The sequence below is a fragment of the Miniopterus natalensis genome, chromosome X (genome assembly GCF_054644295.1).
Source record: "Miniopterus natalensis isolate mMinNat1 chromosome X, mMinNat1.hap1, whole genome shotgun sequence".
Taxonomy (NCBI): domain Eukaryota; kingdom Metazoa; phylum Chordata; class Mammalia; order Chiroptera; family Miniopteridae; genus Miniopterus; species Miniopterus natalensis.
The window spans coordinates 105,362,925-105,375,700 of record NC_142103.1 but is presented as its reverse complement, the minus strand read 5'-3'; positions in this window follow the sequence as shown (position 1 = coordinate 105,375,700).

Sequence of the window (12,776 nt, the reverse complement as noted above, 5' to 3'; positions counted from 1 at the left end):
AACTCTGTTTGTGGTCAAACAGTACTTTGGAAAAAGAAATATAAGTTTCATCTGTGAATGAGGAAATTACTTAAGACTGTAGAGGAGATTAGCTCACTTCGGGGAAAGAATGGGTAGTTATATTTTAATATGGAAACTGCTGAGTTTTTTAAAAAATATATTAAAATGATCCTGTAGTGACCAAAAGGATATTGTCAAAAGGATGGTCCTTTTTCTTGCTAGAGATACGGTTTTCCCTAAGCATCACATGAGGATACCATGAACATTAAGCCCTGTCTTCCTTTGCTACTGTACGTCTTTGGGATAGGAGAGGAAACCGAGCCCCAGGAGAAAACCCACAGAGACATAGGAAGGACGTGTCAACAGCGCAGAGCAGTGTCTTGAAACAACACCCAGGTGCTACCTCACAGTTCTGTAAGTCAGGATCTGGGTAACATGAGTGTCTTCTGCTCAGCTTCCACCCATCTACCCTTCTACCATCCATCCTCCATCCATCCATCCATCGATCCATTGATCCATCGATCCACCCATCCATCCAATATCTATCCATCCAACCACCCATCCATCCATCCATCAATCCATTGATCCATCGATCCATCCATCCATCCATCCATCCATCCATCCATCCATCCATCCAATATCTATCCATCCATCCATCCACTCATCCATCCATCCATCCATATCTATCCATCCATATCCATCCATCCATCCATCCATCCATCCATCCATCCATATCTATCCATCCATATCCATCCATCCATCCATCCATCAATCCATTGATCCATCGATCCATCCATCCATCCATCCATCCATCCATCCAATATCTATCCATCCATCCATCCATTCATCCACTCATCCATCCATCCATCCATGTCTATCCATCCATATCCATCCATCCATCCATCCATCCATCCATCCATCCATCATCCATCCATCATCCATCCATCCATCCATCCATCCATCCATCATCCATCTTTCCATCCATCTATCCATCATCCATCCATCCACCATCCATTCATCTGTCTACCCATCATCTATGTACCCACTCATCCACCCATCCAGCATCCAAACATCTATACATCTACCTAATCTATCCATTCATCCATGCATCCATGCATCCATGCACCCATCCATGCACCCATCCATCCATTCATCCATCCATTCACCCATCCATCCATCCATCCATTCATCCATCCATTCACCCATCCATCCATCCATCCATCCATCCATCCATCCATCCATCCATCCATCTATCCATCCACCCATCCATCATCCATCCATCCATCATCCATCCATCCATATCCATCCATCCATCCATCCATCCATCCATCCATCCATCCATCTATCCATCCATTCATTTCTAACAATATAATGGTTACCTATAGGCTCATAAACCACCCAAAATGAGAATATTACTAATAACTTGGATCAAGCTACATGCTATTTCCCTTACCCATCTGCTCACCTCTCCAATATCAGTAACTGATATTTTGAATATTTATTTTCTTTATTTATAAGTTTGACTTTAAAAGTTATAAGACTCTATAAGCCATTATTGACGCCTCTCAGTATTGTTCACATTGAACATTTAAACCCATGGTATCACGAATAAGAGAGACTTCTGGGGCTTTTTAAAGCTATATATTAACTTTTCAAGATCCACCGATGTCATTGTGTGTAGCTATAGTTCATCCACTTTCCAGCTGTATAATATTTCATTATCATTCCCATGCCACTACAATGAGGAATTTAAGAGGAACTTATTTCTATATTATGCCCTTTTTTTTTTTTTTTTTACCCCTACCCAAGGATATGTTTTCCATTGCTTTTCAGAGAATGTGTAAGGAGGGGGGGGGGGGCAGAGAGAAACATCGATGTGGGAGAAACACATCAATTGTCCGCCTCCTGCTTGGGTGCTGACCAGGCCCGAAGAGCGAGCCTACAACTGAGGTGTGTGCCTTTGGCTGGAATCAAACCCGGGACCCTTCAGTCCTCGGGCCGACGCTCTAACCACTGAGCCAAACCAGCTAGGGCTATATTAAGGCAATCAGGAGTACAAGGAACCCCTACTAACGCTGCACGGCGTTTCATTTTTTTCTAAGTGCTCAGATCCCCACATGCTGTCTGCGAGCTCAGGTTTTCTTTCTCTCTGTAATGGAGATTGCATCTGTCTCACAGCATTAAGCCAGTTGCTGTTGAGTTGTGGGGGTTCGCAGGAGACAGAACCCTAAGAAGACAATAAAGCAGTAAAATAGAACCGTTCTCACATGTTTTAAACTCCCTGCAGTTTTAAAATACTGTGGCAACTCCAGGCGACGTCTCATTAACAGAGATCCAACAAGTTCTTAAAAACGATCGTCCTTGATGGATGAGTCTTCATTTCACGCTTGGCGAGTGGGGAGAAAGTCCCTGTACGGGATGGGGTGGAATTGTCCCTTCTAATGTAACAGTCATTCCCCAAACCTATTTCTCTTCTACTTAAAATTATGGATCTTCTGGACCTTTGTTGTACCTTTTGCATAAGATAAACCATCATAACTTTAGCAGGTGAATGTCTCTGAGAAAATGTTTTCTTGTTACCTTTTGAGAAAATAAAAGTGTTGTAAGTGTTTAAGGCTTAAAACATCAGGTTCCATATATAATACATATTCTTCTAAAAAGAAAACACAGCCCGGCCAGCATGACTCTGTTTGAGCATCGACCCAGGAACCAGGAGGTCACGGTTCGAATCCCGGTCAGGACACATGCCTGTGTTATGTGCTCCATCCCCAGTAGGGGGCGAGCAGGAGGCAGCCGATCAATGTCTCTCATTATTGATGTTTCTCTCTCCCTCTCCTTTCCTCTCTCTCTGAAATCAATTAAAATAAATAAATTAATTTTTTTAAAAAAATTGGCTAATTTTCATGCTTTAGTTAATTTGGGGATACAAATAGTCTTCCGTGTACCTTTTTCAACGACCTCACTTCTTTTCCTACCTCTCATGCCTGACAGTGGCCCTAGGGAGGCTTGACAAGGGGCAACTAACTTCCTACGGATAACAAAATTTTTATGAGTTGCTTAAGGACACCAAAGTAGAGTAGAAAGGGGGTGGTGATGAAGCACACAGATGTCTCCCTCGTCCTCCGAGCAGTGAGAACACAGACCCCAGGAGCAAGCCTAGGAACCTCCACAGGAGGTGCTGCAAGGCATCAGGGCTGCAGAAAGCACCCAAGGACAGCACCTGAAAGCTGAGGTGTCCCCACCCGGCCACATGACAGCCCAGGTGGTCTACCGGCCATAGGCCTCACAGATGCAAACACAGGAGAGACTGTTGACTAACCCCACGGACACACAGCCAGCCTGAGGGAGACAAGGGCCCTTTGCAGGACCACTTATTTATTTTTAAATATTTTTATTGATTTTTAGAGAGAGGAAGGGAGAGGGAGAGAGAGAGAAACATCAGTGATGAGAGAGACTCATTGATCGGCTGCCTCCTGCACACCCCCTCCTGGGCATTGAGCCCACAAGCTGGGCATGTGCCCTGGCCTGGAATTGAACCCTGACCTCCTGGTTCATGGATCGATGCTCAGTCACTGAGCTGCACCAGGTGGGCTGCTGAACCATTTAAATGTGTCAGGTGTGTTTGGTTTTCTGCAAATGGGTGAGAGATGGGCCGATGGGGAATTTTATGTAAATCTGACACAATTAAGAAGACCCATTTTGCAAAGCTCTAGGCAAGTTTTTTGAACTGTACTAAAATAGATAGGAATACGTAGACAGATACAGACACGCGTCACGCATTATATATGGAGCAGATAATATAGGATCTTTGACAAGGAGGTCTGAAAAACAGATCCACCGGGGTGTGGACCTGGTTGTCTTTGGTTCTTTTGAATGTCATTCCTTATATTGCTACTTAAAATGTATCTTATGAAATAAATTAAATTAAATGCCCAATAACCACAGAATTTACACAGCGGTAGGTCATGTGTTGAAAGGTCGATACCATAAACTCAACGTCTGTTGGTAACATGGCAATCGTAATACAAACTTGGTCACAGAATTGCAAAGATTATGAAAGGAGATGTATCCATTGTGGGTAGGAATGACCCTGGATTTGGAAAGACGACCGCTGGGTAAGAGATCCTTCTTTTTCACAGCTGCGTAGTATTCCGCGGTGTAGATGTACCACAGCTGTTTTATTCACTCATCTACTGATGGGCACTGGGCCGTTTCCAGATGTTAGTTACTGTAAATAACATGCAATGAACACAGGGGGGCATAAGTCCTTCCTGATTGGCATTTTGGAGTCTGCAGCTGTAAAAAACAAAGAACTCTTACCCTTTGGATCAGCATGGATGGGCCTGGAGAGCCTTATGCTAAGTGAAATAAGCCAGTCAGAGAAAGACCAATATCACATAATCTTGCTTATATGTGGAATCTAATGACTATAAGAAACTGATGCAGAAAATAGATCCAGAGACATGGACGCATGGGACAGACTGACTGACAAACCTCAGAGGAAAGTGGGGGTTGGAAGAGATTAACCAAAGACCTGATAAGCATATACGCATAACCCATGGACCCAGGCAACGGTGTGGGGAAGGCCTGGGGTGGGGTGGAAGCAGGGTTGAGAGGGGATGAGGGAAATTGGGGGACATCTGTAATACTGTGAACAGTAAAATAAAATTAAAAAAAAAAAAGCTGGAATTTTTTCTCTATCGGACATCCCAACTGATGGCTGAATATCAGATCCATCTCCGAAGCAAGTGTATAAAACAGGCACGTTGGTTGGTGGAAGGCCATCTCTAAGTTTCATTTCTGCTCCCACAGTGTATAATATTACGATTCTTAAAGGAAAAGTCATTTTAAGAACATTATTAGAACATTAACACACAGATAGCCTAAAATTATCGTTCACTTTAACTGTCAAAGGAATATATCAGCTCCGCGGACCTGCGATGAGTTATCATTCGGGGCCTTCAGACAATGGAGTGTTCCTGGATTGTATAAAGTTATTACTGCATTTCCTTTTAATCAACCTCCTCCCCCATTTCTTTTCCTGGGGTTGCCTTTTCTATTCACACCGACTATTTGCATTTATAGTTCACAACAATTTAGAGGCGACGGAAAAAACAGTTTCCTTGGGGCCACGGGATGTTCTCACCAATTTTCACTTGCCAATTTCTCCACTATGCATGTTCCCTCAGCCCGATAAAATAACTGGCTATCAAGACGCTTGAATCACTGCCCAGCTTATATTGAGCTAACTGTTTGGCAGCTCAACCTGTGTTTTCATGGTTCTGCCCATCTTTTTGACGACGAAGCAGAAAGCAAGTCCAATTTCACCTTGATTAAAAAAAAAAAAAAATCACAACCGACTGCACCAGATTTTAAAAAAAAAAAGAGGCATATTCTAGTGCAGTCAGTGATTCTTCTACATCAGGTTCCTTTTTTTAAAAAAAAAGTTTGTATTGATTTCAGGCAGAGGAAAGGAGAGAGGGAGACGGAGATTGATCAGCTGTCTCCTGCTCGCCCCCTGCTGGGCCTCGAGCTCCCTACATGGGCATGTGCTCTGACCGGGAATCGAACAGGCGACCTCCAGGTTCATGGGTCAAGGCTCAATCCCTGAGCCACACAGGCCGGGTGACATCAGATCCTGATGCATGAATAGAACTCAACTCATGAAAACCAAGCCATTTCACAGGAGGGAAAGGTGGTCAGATGGTCGAGAAAACAAGGGAAGGGAGCAGGAGAATACACGCGTGCACAGTAGGTCCTCAACGCTGCCGGTCGTCTCTGCGACGTTAGGGGAACTGATGCAAAACAAACCCTATCTTGCAGGCTAATTGGTACAAACCAGAGACGACTTCTTACGGCTTCCTGTCCACGTTCTAGAAAAATGTTAACTGAGGATCCACCTCACCTGCATATCTATGTAAGGAGGTCTGCGCCATGATATATTAGAAATAACAGAAAATATTAGAAAATAACAGAAACAGCAAAAACTTTGGTGCCCAGCGGGTGTGGCTCAGTGGTTGAGCATCGACCTGTGAACCAGGAGATCACGGTTTCATTCCCGGTCGGGGCTCATGCCCAAGTTGCAGGCTCCTCGATCCCCAGCAGGGGGCGGGCAGGAGGCAGCCGATCAATGACTCTCATCATCGATGTTTCTCTCTGTCTCCCTCTCTCCCTTCCTCTCTCTGAAATCAATTTAAACCAATTATTTTAAAAAATAATAATAAAGTCTGCAGATTTCTAAAAAGTCAGAACTACCTGCAAAATATACCTGGTGGCCTTTCCAAACCATACCATAGTATTTCGTGTGAATAACAGCTTTCGATAAACGGTCCAAAGTGTATGGTGAGTTTTCATTAATTTTTTATTTTAAAGAGTACGAATAACAACATAAAAGATCTTATATTTTTCATGAATCCAGGCGATGCTCTTTGAAAAAGACGTAAAAACCTTAGGTATGGAACCAACGTTCTGCCTATGGTTTGTGACAATGCTTTGCATTTAGTCTCTAAGAGCTTGACTATATTTATTTGAATGATAAGGAAAGCTGAGAAAACGAATTAACTACGGTTTTAGAGTTTTAAGTCTAATTTTGCCTGTGCACAGAGGCTTGACATAAATAAAATAGTTCTAGGCTTACGATGATATGGTTTTAAATTCCAAGTACATTTAAAAATTGCGTATACATATATAGCATCTCCATCAGTCACACTGTCAAAACTAATTTTGAGATCATGGGCAATAAAATATAATGAGGCAGAAAACCGAAATGAAATATGCTGAGGGGATACTAAAATATTAATGGAAACGGTCTTACGTTCGATGGAGCTACGTAAATACACATGGAACAAAGCAGAGGGGAATCTCATTAGCTGTTTCTTAAATATTTGCTTTGCTTGGCAGAAGCCGTCTTGTTTTTACTCGGCTACCGTGTGCCAACTGGTCCGAACGGAATTGATTGGCTGTTAAGAGGCTTTCTGGGGAGACAGAAATGCAGCTATGCCCTCCAAAAAAAGGGGGGGTTTTGAGAAATTATCTCAATGTGAAGATCTCCCATTCCAGAATTCTCATGTGTTTATTTAAATTTATCTTTATTGTTGAAAATATTGCAGATGTCCCCGTTTCCCCCCCCCATTGACCCTTCCCCCTCACTGCCACCCCTTCTCCAGGCCTTCCCCACACTATTGTCTGAGCCCATGGGTTATGCACAGATGCATATAAATTCTCAAGTTAATCTCTCCCCACGCCCGCCTTCCCTCTGAGATCCCTCCGTCTGTCCCATGCGTCCGTGTCTCTGGATCTATTTTGTTCATCAGTTTATTTTGTTCATTAGCTTCCACGTATAAGTGAGATCCTGGGATACTTGTCTTTCTCTGATGGGTTTATTTCTCTTAGCATAATACTCTCCAGGTCCCTCCATGCTGTCCCAAAGGGTAAGAGATCCACCTTTTTCACAGCTGCGTAGTATTCCACGGCGTAGATGTACCACAGCTTTTTTATCCCCTCATCTGCTGATGGGCACGTGGGGTGCTTCCAGATATAATCTATTGTGAATTGTGCTGCTATGAACATAGGGGGGCATATGTTCTTCTGATGGGTGTTTCCGGCTTCTTAGGATATATTCTTAGAAATGGGATCACAGAATTCTCATTGATCATCAACAGATAGATGAATAGACAGATGATAGATGGATGAAAGACAGATATATATGCATAAATATGTACCTATTAAATACATCATGCACTTATATTCTAAAAAGCACTTCAGAAAACTCTATAAACCATCATTTATTCATATAGCGTGTCATACTCTACAGGGTCTGAGTCAACCTGCCTTTCCCACTCTTACGTCCTTTATTTTAAACTAGCAGATGATTTTTTTTTTCTAGAAAGAAACTTTATCGATGGGCAAAGAGAATTGTCTTTGACTAATTTAAAAGCCCCACGTGGTGAACTTTCCTGATTTGATCTCACCTGGCTGAGCCGTTCCCCCACGAGCTCCGAATGACAGGCCCGGCGCCCTAACGTCCCCCTGTCTCTGTTTAGGCGACGACAAAACTGACCTCAGCAAAGGGCTGGCACTGCTGTTATCACGGGTGTCCACATCGTACATGCCACCTGGATGTGAGTCCTTGGTACTGAAAGTAATACCCCCGGCCCCCCGGATTATTTCCTATCATCACTAAAGGGGATCTTCGGGGTGCAGATGGCATTGCAGAGCAGGGGGAAAAAAATCGTTCTTTGCTTTAGCGTCACATGAATTATCAACTATGCCGACAGCCGGGAACATTTAAATCCCGTGTCCCGATCCTGAAATATTTCACCCATTACGGGCTAAGCCCTGCCGAGCAGGCGGACTGTCTAAAGCCTCCCACGGCTTCCGTCGAGGGTTATCGACCGGGTGTCAGGATCCGAGGCGACGGGTTCCTAGGGAGCAAGGAGTCTAACAAATTACTCAGTATAACTCAAGGCCATTTTTCATGCAGGTATAAAAGCCTAGAGTCGAACCGGGCGGAGAGGAGGGGGCAGAGAAAGTATTGAGCTCTATGTTAAAAGGCCCAAGAACTATGCTGGTTATTGAATAAAATATGCAAGAGGCTTTGTTTCGAATGGGTTTTGTTGGTTCCCCTTCATGGACAGTTTCTCGGTCGGGAGCGGAGGCCCCCGGGCCTGTGAGTAGAGTCACCTCGACTCCAGGGACAGAAACGGAGACTGAAAGCGGACAGGGGATCCCAAGAAAGGTCAAGGAATTTTCCTGGAAGTCAAACAGCTGTGCAATAATTTAAAAAATATATAAATATTTTATTGATTTCAGAGAGAGGAAGGGAGAGGCGGAGAGAGAGAGAAACATCGATGATGTGGATGGGCCGCCTCCTGCACGCCCCCGACGGGGGATCGAACCTGCAACCCGGGCCTGGGCCCTGACCGGGAATCGAACCCTGACCCCCTAGTTCATAGGTCGACGCTCAATCGCTGAGCCAAACTGGCCAGGGCTCAATAAAATATTTTTAAAAGCAACTTTCCTTTTAAGCATCTTTCCTCTTTGCGACAATGACAGGCAGCCTTAAGGAGGCTGAGGTCTCAGATGATTCTAATTACAGCACACGGATTATAAATTAAAAAAAATAAATATATGGAGCGTCGTCGCATGCCAGCTACAGCGATTTCCTTGTTGGGAAAGGAGCCAAGTGGTAATCACTCATTGGTTTTTTTCAGGCAAACATTTCCAAATATCATTAACAAATTAACTTTATTTAAAGATTCATCGCATTAAGTGAGCATGGCGTTTGGCTGGTGCCAACCGAACATTCGTTTTTCACGGCAGGATCCCCAGTGGGACTGTTGAAAGGATTATCCATTTTCGTGTATTGTTCATGGTCTCACGTTTTTTAAAAACTTTTTTTTTTTAAACGTAGGACTACTTTTATTGCTTCCACGCAACCAAAAATATACATGAAAAGATGCCTTTTTTTCTTTTTTTTTCTGAGACATTTACCACATTTCTGATGGTCTTGGCCGGAGCATAAAAGTAAGACTATAACCCGGCCAGTGTAGCTCAGTGGTTGAGCTCAACCCATGAACCAAGAGGTCGCTGGTTCGATTCCCGGGCAGGACACATGCACGAGTTGTGGGCTCCGTCGCCAGTAGGGGGCGTGCAGGAGGCAGCCCATTGATTTACCTTCTCCCATTAATGTTTCTCTCTCTCTCTCCCTTTATTGTCTGTAAAGTCAATAAAAACATATTTTTTTTAAAAAACGGAAGCATCTAAAACTCTCCGGCCAGGCAGCTGGAACTTTGAGGGATGCACCTGCGATCCTGCTATTGACAGAAGAAAGCGCGCTCTGGTCCGACGACTGGCAAACATAAGCACGTCCTGATGTAAATCGTCTGACCTTTTCATTCACACCTGGGGTTTTTTTTTTTGTTTTTTTTCTTTCGATCTGAAAAGGCTGGAAAACTACCTAAAAAAATATGCAAAATGTGAAATGAGGAGGTCTTACCTTGGTACCTCTTGGGATCACTTCCCAATACATGTCATTTTATATATTTCTCTATCACGCCCAGATATGTATGGAATTTGTAAAAGTCCGTAAGCGGGTGTATATACGCACGCTTGTAAAATTGTACAAATTCATATTCAATGCGATTTATATGTACATGTAACTATATATTTATTATTACGTATGCATAGGTCAATATACTCCACATCATGTGTGTATATATGAATGTATAATATATACTTGCAGAAACTGTATAAACACGTATATTTAAATATACAATATAAACTGAGTTCTATTGATATGCATTATTCAAAGTTTAAAATATATGGAGTCGATCTGCTGTGTATAGTAATCCCTGCATCTCTGACGTCTCTCCTTCCCATAGGCCTAAGGGATGGGGATCTCAGGGTGTTTCGGGGCCCAGTGAGTATAAATCCCACACCGCGTAGGAAACGGACACTATGGGAATCTCCTGGTGCTGAAATAGACCGTAAAAAAGGTTTGCTAACTAAAGGTAAACTGTGAAGCTATCAAAGCAAATGCACTTACATCCTGCCTGAAAGAAGACAGCTTCATGGGTGACCTTTTATGATACAATTTCACGGGGGGGGGGGAAGATCCAGACAAGCAGCAGAAAGAGTCCCAGATGTAATGAAATGCTCAGTAAATGCTCCTTCGGTTAAACTTCAAGACGGTCCTCGTCATAAACATCCATCGGGGTGAAAAATTGTTTCCCGGACGGGGGGGGGAGTGGGGAGGGAAACTCGAATCGTGTCGTTGGAGCAACTGGACAGAACCGCTCCTAAGGCGTTAACGAGCCCTCACAGACATAAGAGGCATTTCCGTTCCCTAAATCCTGGGATTATCAAGTTTAACAGCTTTGGGCTATTAAACTACGTACCAAGTGCATCCCCCATCGTTTAGGTTCAACAGGGCAAAACGGCAGATTCTGGGGTCACTTTTTATAAAGCGTGAAATCGAAAGACAGAGTTGGAAGGGTCTGCATCTCGTTTTCCTGTCTCTCCCAGCCTGGTCCAGGGGTAACCGATGAATGAAAGGTACCTACGTGCGCCCTGGCCGGCGTGGCTGGGCGGCTAGAGCATCGGACTGCACACCCAAGGGTCTCGGGTCCAATTGCCCGTCGAGGGCACGTACCTGGGTTGCAGGTTCGATCGCTGGGCACGTGCGGGAGGCAACCGACGGATGTGTCTCTGTCCCATCAATGTTCCTCTCTCTCTCTCTCCCTCCCTCTCTCTCTAAAAATCAATAGTTTAACAAACAAAAAGAAGTCTTTTTAACGTCACATATACTTAAGGAGTGCAGAGCTGTAATGTTGTTTTTTTTTTATGTTAATACTCATTTAAGGGTATTTTTTTGTATTGAGAGACAGTGGAAGGGAAGGAGGGAAAGAGCCAGAGAGAGAGAGAAACACTGATGTGAGAGAGATACATTGTTGCCTCCCACACACGCCCCAGTCGGGGACCAGGAGCGAACCCTGCAACCCAGGGAATCAAAACCTTGACAGGGAATCAAAGCCTTGACAGGGAATCAAAGCCTTGACAGGGAATCAAAACCTTGACAGGGAATCAAAGCCTTGACCGGGAATCAAAGCTCTAACCACTGAGCATCCCAGGCCAGGGCGGAACAAGCTTCCTAATAAGCATCATCCGGATGATTCTGCCCTCCCCCCAGGAAACTGTTCGCCGCCTTCTCAGTTCATTCTCGCAATGAGCTTGTCTTGCTCCTTTTACAAATATTCTGTTTACATGTCTAGCCCCCCAAGTGGGCTCGATTCTAAAATAATAGCACTTTCACCTGCAATAATATAACCTTTTGGTTAATAAAGCACAAGGAATGGCCCGAGCATATGAAACGATTGGAGGAAAGTACTCAGATTTCCATTATTTGTAGGAATTGGGTTCATATGGACAATGACACGCGGCCAAATGAGGCACAGCTGTTCTCCGCCCGAATTGTCCAATTCCGTTTATCTTTCTAAGACCTAACGTCCGACGCTCCCTCAGAGTTTAATCTATTCCGGGGAATATTTTAAACGGAATTAAACATACATCGGGGTCTCCGCTGGAATGATAGACTATGTTAGACGTATAATAAAATGGCATTTTAAACGCGTTTCCCCCCAGTGCCGAAGGATGTTAAGTTTGGTATTGCATGGAACCGCTGTAGGATTAGATGTTATATTTTGAAATTAATTCTGTGATAGTGGTGAATGTTGGAGTGTTGCTTCTAATTGAAAATTAGTGGTTGAAAAGTTCATTTTGATTAAAACGATTAAAAATGGTTAATGGTGGATACTGAGAGCATTATGGAGCTTATTGGCACTGTGGAAAGCAAATGCTGCTTTTTTTAATATATATATATTTTTTTAATTATTGATTTCAGAGAGAGGAAGGGAAGGGGGGAGAAAGATAGAAACATCAGTGATGAGAGAGGCATGGATGGGCTGCCTCCTGCATGCCCCCTGCTGGGGATCGAGCCCACAACCTGGGCCTGTGCCCTGATCGGGAATCGAACCCTGATCTCCTGGTTCACAGGTGGACACTGAACCGCTGAGCCACGTCGGCAGGGCGATATCACATTTCTCTTATTGTGCTCAGAATTCTTTCACATTAAATACTGCAAAATCTTTTATTACCTTTCTAATATCCGTGCTCTTCTTTGCCTTTTACTGGGAAATTCATTCTGACAGGTTGCTCGGGCACTTCGTAAAGGTATATATTCTAATTAACTTTCTGTGTTGTTTCCACTGTTTCCGCCT